We start from the raw sequence: 7,607 nt of genomic DNA on the forward strand, positions 1-7,607 counted from the left end.
ATCATCTAAAAATTTAATTTCACCATAATACCCTGTAAACCCTAGAGGTAGATTTGAAAATTTACAACTCATTATATTAACATTACAATCCTCATATGAAGAGTCCTCATCTTTATAAATGCCAAGAAATCTGCACTCAACCATATTGGAATCACAAAATTTGCCAAAATCTTTATCTTTGTTGGCCCCCACTGGCCTTTGTGGAAAGAGGACCCTTAGTGGAGGTTTTGGGAATGGTTGAGCTTGTGGCTGAGGTTCAACTTATTTGTCTAGTGATGGTGAGATCAACTATTGAGGGAAAGGTACTTGTGGCCTTTGGACACTTTCTAGAGTAATGGAACTAAGTTTTTATGGTTTTCTGTTGTTCTTCTCCTCAATTCTATACAAGTCTTTCTCCAGAAGTTCTTCATGATTCATGCCACTTCTCAACTTAATATCATTACACTGTTCACTAGACCTTGTTTGTGTAGGAGGGAGGTCATGCTTGAACCATTTTGAAACTATGCTATCAATCCTTGTCTCTAACTATTTGAACCCCTCATTCTGTGACTTGTGATTTTTCAAAATCTTAGAAGGTTGAACTGCATTTTGTTTGATAGGCTCTTTTACCTTTATGGCTTGTACTTTTGAAATTATTGGGGGGAATTCCATTCAACTTCTATCTAACCATTCTTGGAGATTCAATGTTACTTGATCAATTAATGTATATGCTTTGTCCATACTTTTGTTCATAAAAGAACCTTCAGCTGATGAATCCAATAAACACTTATCAAATAAAGAAATTTCCCTATAGAATATGTGTAAAGTCAGCCATTTTTCCAAGCCATGATGAGGGTACTGTCTTTGTAGACTCTTGAATCTATCCCGTGCTTCAAATAATGATTCTCCATTTGGCTAAGCAAAATTTGTGATATAATTCCTCATGTAAACCATTCTACTTGGAGGGAAAAATGATTAAGAAATTATTGCTCCAATTGTTCCCAACTTGTAATGCTTTGAGGATGAAGGGAATAAGACCAAGTCCTTGCTTTATCCTTGATACTAAAAGAAAATGTCATCAATCGAACTATATTCGTTGACACTCCTTCATAGTTCACCATATCACAAAGCTCTAGAAATGTGTCAAGGTGCAGATAAGGGCTTTCTGATACTTCTCTAAATTTGTGACCTTGTATCATAACAATTATCTCTAGGTCTAGTTGGAAACTATTTTCTTCAATATGAGGTTACACAATTGGAGATAAAAATCTTACGGAAATGGGTGCAGAGAATTCTCTTAAAGGTCTGCTTGACATGTTAGTACTCATAGTATCTAAAAAAATTATGAGGAAACATAGAAATAAAGACAAGAAGTACAATGCTTAATAAGAAACAAGAAAGTAAATGTAGAAATGAAGGAAAATAAAAAATTGAACTATAAACTAATAACAAGAAGAGTATATGCAGAAATAAAAACAGACAAATAAATGAAAAATCTATTAACAAATCTAGAATAACTCATATGTTAATCAACTAATGTTAATCGAAAATAATCCTCAGCAACATCGCCAAAAACTTGTTACGAACTGCAAGTGCACAGTTATGTCGTCAGTAATACAAAAGATATCGAATCCACAGGGACTGTTGATTAAGCACTAGTTAACTTCACACAACGAGCTATCTAGACAATTGAATGTTTGGTTGGAAGACTGAGATTGAGAGAAAGATTAAGGAGAATGAGAGAGAAAGAAAGAGAGAATAGAGAGAGAGAAGGCATAAGAGATGATCTTGGAAGGGGATGAATGATAGATGCTAGGATTTTGGTTTTATCATGGTGCTAGTTAATGCCCCTATACATTGTTCATCTTCCTAATTCTATGCTTACACTCGTGTAGGGATTCTAACTAAAGTATGGTACAATCCAACGAAAGTCACACTGAAGAGTCTACCCAAGTTCTAATGTCATTAAGTAAAGAAGTAACTTTAGAAACTTCGGTTAAAGGGTTACCCTTTGTCACAGGGTCCTCCAGTCATACAATCACTAGAGTTATCTAATGTACTTCTTAGCAATAACACTGGAGTATGCACTCCAATTAGAATTCCCTAACAAGGATTAGTCCCTATATTAAGATCTTTTGACTCTAGAAAGTGAGTACGTATCGATGCCCTCTGTCACTAAGGGCATATATGTCCGGTTGAATGGATATCTTCTGTCACTAAGGATCCCCCGAATATCCAGTCTAGTTGCAAACTTAACATATAGACAAATCCCTCACATCTACATAAATTGAACTCACACATATTTCGTTAAACACATACAAGGTATAACACACATAGAACATGATATAAACACATCATTGCATAGAAAAATATCCAAATACATAGTTCATACATCACAACACATCACAACTACTTCCTACATTCTAGATCTAGAGAATCTACTCCATTACAAGGGAGATACAATCCAAAGATGAAGAAAGAAGTAAACTATAACTCAATACATGGAGAGAGAGAGAGAAGAGATGCTTATCTTTGATGCGTAGCGTCCTTGGAAGGACTCCCTTGCTCCGGAGATGAACTGATAGACAAAGAAGATGGAAGATCTAGGGTTTCTCCAAGGGGGATAACCCTTCTCCAAGGAATGGGGATGATCCCACAATCTAAAAATCCCCAAAAAGGGGAGAAAACCCCTTTAAATAGGGTAGGGCAAGGGCCAGGCATGGCCCGTGCCATGACCATGTGGCATCCACATGACCAGTGTCTTCTCGACCTTGGCTAAGGTCACATGGCCATGTGGATCCACATGACTGTGTCTTGTTTGCTCTTGGATGAGTGGCACGGTCATGTGGGATCAGACTGTTAGTTAGAGCCCTAGAGCCAATCATTTGATGATTGTATGGACTCATTGTATCATATTCTTGTATATTAATAAAGGCATTTGTTTGGTTATTATACTTATTTGTATTAGTGCCAAATAGACTAAGTATAATAGCGTCCTTGAGTAGAAGGTTCATACCTATATCAATCGATTAGTTGAATCGATAGTGATATGATATAGGGAACACTACTCTAAATCATTCCTAGTCGAGTATTAACATTCAGGGACAATGTTAATACAATAAGACTAGCATGTAGGTTAGCTCGATGACTTGATCTCACAAGTCATAGATATAGAGATATCAAGCTGACACATGGGTATGCATTAGAGAATGTATACTGAATGACCCGCCATGAGAAAGTATCATGGATCGTTATATGAGTGTCATATACTTTCTCATGTGGCTATTAGTATGACTATTAGTCCTTAGACCTGAAGTCACCATGGATCCCTACATAAGGAGTTATGTACTTTGGTTTCGTCAAACGTCACCCGTAACTGGATGGACTATAAAGGCGATTACTGGGTATATAACAAATTATGTAGAGGGATGTGAGTGATGTAGATGGGATCTATCCCTCCCATATGACGGGAGCGACATCGGTATTCTTGATAGAGTGAGACCACGAAGTGTATGGCCATGCCCAAATGAGTCAATATGGGATATTGAGCTCATTTGATTGAGTGAGTCTACTTGGAGTTCAAGATTTAGATTGATTAGAGGATGACACGGTCTATGCCTCACATTGATCAATCTAGATGTCTAGGATAGAAGGACAATGTTACATATTGTGAGGAGTCACAATTAGTAGTCACAAGGTGATGTCGGATCTCGACATTCTTGTAACTTGGGTAGTAATGATGTGTTGCTAGATACCGCTCATTACTTATGCTCCTAAATGGGTTTAGGGCATTGCCAACGTTACAAGAACCTATAGGGTCACACACTTAGGACAATTAGATGGAGATTAGGTTCATATGATGAACCAAGAGGATTAGATTCATTTGATGAATCAAATTGGATTAAGAGTAATCCTAATTGGGCTAACTTGAGTTCGACTCAAGTTGATTCATGTGTTCGATGAGTCTAATTTAGATTTTGACTCATTGAATCAATTTAATTAAATGAATTAGATTCATTATATTAAGTTGGCTTGAATCAAATGGTTAGATTACATCAACCATGGAAGAGATTGGGTCAAGTTTAACTTGACTTAAGAATGAAGACCAAAGGTTAATTTTGACTTGACCTTTTGCCACCTCATTGGTGAGTTGGCATTAGGTGGACCAATGATGATACTCCACATCATCATGGATGCCACCTCATGGAAGTTACAAAGTCATTCTCTTTAATGGCTTCATATTAATTGCAATTAATGCAATTAATTTGGGAGTTTTCACCATTGAGAGTGGCCGGCCACTTTGGTTTTGAATGGGAATTCATTTTTCCATTCAAGTGGTGTATCTTCTTCTTCTTCCTCTTGAAGCTCTTCCTCTCCCTCTCCTCCTTGCTTGGCCGAATCTCACCAAGGTGCTAGCACACCTTTGTGTGAGGTTTTCTCCACCTACGTGTCCGTGTGGATACTTCTAGAGGACCGACGCTTGACGGTCTAGAGATCCGGCAACTCCTTGGACGAGCGGGAACGCGAAAAGGGCACGCTTCAAGGTATATTCTTAACACATAGATCTAGGAGTAGATCTAGATATTTTGAAACTCGTACTCGTAATTTTCGTTTGGTTTTCCTTGCATGGATCCGTTGGCCTTGGGTGATTCGGGGTTTCCGCGACGCGAAAAGCGATTTTCGCGGCCCGAAAAACCCAACAGTGGTATCAGAGTCACGTGCAAGGCTTGTACGAGTTTGTTTTTGGTTTTATGAAAACTAAATTTTCTGTAATTTTCTGTAAAATTATGATTTTCGAGTTTTTATGGGTAATATTTCCATAGAAGCGAAGCACAAGTGTCTCGGCACTTGTAGGCTTCGGCTACCGGAAAGATTTTTCCAAAACGGCTTCGTTTCGCCCCAAATTTTTTTTGGGACAGCGGGATTGGGTGTCATTAGATCGCTTAGGAGTAACTCGCGATGGTTAGATCGCGGGTAGGGGTACTGCCCCTAACCCCGCAAGGGGATTTCTCCGCGGTTGCACCCGAAATCGCTAAAAACGAACCCGCCGGGAAGATTTTTCCGAAACGGCAATGTCTCGGCCCAAATCGTTTTGGGACAGCGGGTTTAGGCGCTGTTGGATCGCAAAGGAACCCTCGCGATGGTTAGATCACGGGTAGGGGCGCTGCCCCTGGCCCCGCAAGGGGATCCGTTCCGCGATTGCGCCCGAAACCGCTAAACGGGTCCGCCGGGAAATTTTACTCGTAAAATTGTAAAAATTAATTTTAAAATTACAGAAAATTATGAAAAATATATAATTTTGAATTATATATTAATTTTGTGATAATCATGTCCCAAAAACCCAATATGATTGGATTGTGTTGTAATTCATAATACGGCCTGCGTGCCGTTATGTGTTTGCGAGTGTTGTATTATATTCGCGACCTGCGCGTCGTGCCTTCTCTTATGTTCTTGTTGTAAATTAGATTTAGACTCGAATGTAACTCGAGTTTCAAATTGTAATGTACAAATTGGAGCGGTGGAGGGTCCACACAAGACGGAGTTCCGAGGCGGGCACGAGCAACACAAGGTGGTCAAAGGGAGGAGCTTGGAGAAGCTGTTGACCCTAGGTTGACCAATCGATCTTCTCATTGGCTTGAGAAGATCGTAGTAGGGCCATGACTAAATCACAAATAGATTAATTAATTTCTTGTGTATGTGATGCATATTTAATAAGTAGTTAATTAATTAGTGCGTTACGATTAGATTAGATCTAAGTTGTGCACATGATGCACCCTTGCGATTAGATTAGATCTAAGTTGTGCACAAGATGCATCCTTTTCGATTAGATTAGATCTCAATCGACTTAACTCTAATGCCTAACCGTGCCGTGATACCTATCACTACCTCGATCACATGTATTGTTGAATCTGCCAAAGCAGAGCAATACATATTATCTTGGTAGGGTACGGAGGGATAATCTTGGTCCCGCCTATCAACGTATAGGTGAATACAAACTCAATTAGATTGAGTATTCCTAGTTACTCGGTTGGATCGAGTCAACTATAGGCATTCTTCCAATAGTTGGAAAGGTAGGACAAAATCACATTTATATTAACTCTCGGGCGTATTAGCTAAAGCTAACTCGAGTTTTAATATAAATATGGATCTTGATCCTATAAACAAGAGTTACATAGAGATGTAATTGGTAATCGTTACCTACCAATCATACTAAGCCTTGGGCGTATTAGTCAAAGCTAACTCAAGGGTTAGTATGATGTGGATCTTGTCCCACATGAATTATAGTATTCAGTGGGAGCATCATTTAGTTAAAGACCTAATTAAATAATTTTAAAAGAATATGATATTTATTTCTGCAAATTTTCTGTTGTAGATAACCATGACGTCGAACACGAATTCCTTCTCCCTGCGATCTGTCCTTGAGAAGGGCAAGCTCAACGGAGCGAATTTCCTGGACTGGTACAGGAACTTGAGAATAGTTCTCACCCAGGAACGTAAACTGTACGTTCTGGAGCAGCCCATTCCGGAGGCTCCTCCTGCCAATGCCCCGCGAGCAGACAAAGATGCTTACAAGAAGCATCAAGACGACGCATTAGATGTGTCCTGTCTAATGCTCGCGACCATGAACTCAGGCTTGAAGCAACACGAGTTGATGGGCGCTTACGATATGGTTGAGCATCTTCGCCAACTATATCAGGGACAAGAGAGGCATGAGAGATTTGAGATCTCTAAGGCACTGTTTCAGTGCAAGATGTCAGACGGGGCTCCTGTAGGTCCTTATGTACTCAAGATGATTGGGTACATAGAGAACCTACAAAGACTGGGGTTCCCACTTGGCCAAGAGATGGCCACTGACTTGATCTTGCTGTCCTTGCCGGATAGCTATAGTCAATTCATTCTCAACTATAACATGAACAAGATTGACAAGCCACTGCCCGAGCTACTTAGTATGTTACGAACTGCTGAGATTAACCTTAAGAAGGTTAAGCCCATTCTGATGGTCCAGAAGCACAAGGGCAAGGGCAAGCCCAAAGGTAAGGGAAAGTCCCAAACCAAGGGAAAAGGCAAGGCACTGAAGCCTAAAGGAGGGGTCGCAAGGATGCTACCTGCTTCCACTGCGGTCAGATCGGGCACTGGAAGAGGAACTGCAAGGTATACTTGGAGGATCTTAAGAAGAAGTGAAGTGAGACTTCCACTTCAAGTATATATGTTATAGAAGTCAATCTATCTATTTCTACATCATGGGTATTAGATACTGGATGTGCTTCTCACATTTGTACTGATGTACAGGCGTTGTGAAATAGCAGAGCATTGGCAAAGGGCGAGGTGGACCTACGAGTAGGCAATGGAGCACGGGTTGCTGCTGTTGCTGTAGGAACTTATCAGCTATCTCTGCCCTCTTTAGATGATTGTTGTTATGTGCCTGCTCTTACTAAGAACATAGTTTCAGTTTCTTGTTTAGACAAGAAAGGATACTCTTTTATAATAAAAGACAAATGTTGTTCTGTTTATTTAAAAGATATGTTCTATTGTAGTGCACCACTAATAAACGGACTCTATATTCTAGACCTTGAGAGCCCTATCTATAACATTAGTACCAAGAGGTTCAAGTCAAATGACATGAACCA

General features: G+C 39.7%; 1 non-coding gene across 1 annotated transcript; it reads left to right on the plus strand.

Moving 5' to 3' along the window:
- Positions 1 to 820: 820 nt before the first annotated feature.
- LOC121983495 lies at positions 821 to 926 on the plus strand. The gene has a single exon (XR_006112544.1). It is a non-coding gene; the product is annotated as a small nucleolar RNA R71 (small nucleolar RNA).
- Positions 927 to 7,607: the final 6,681 nt, after the last annotated feature.

Source organism: Zingiber officinale, chromosome 5A, assembly GCF_018446385.1.
Source record: "Zingiber officinale cultivar Zhangliang chromosome 5A, Zo_v1.1, whole genome shotgun sequence".
In the NCBI taxonomy this organism is placed as follows: domain Eukaryota; kingdom Viridiplantae; phylum Streptophyta; class Magnoliopsida; order Zingiberales; family Zingiberaceae; genus Zingiber; species Zingiber officinale.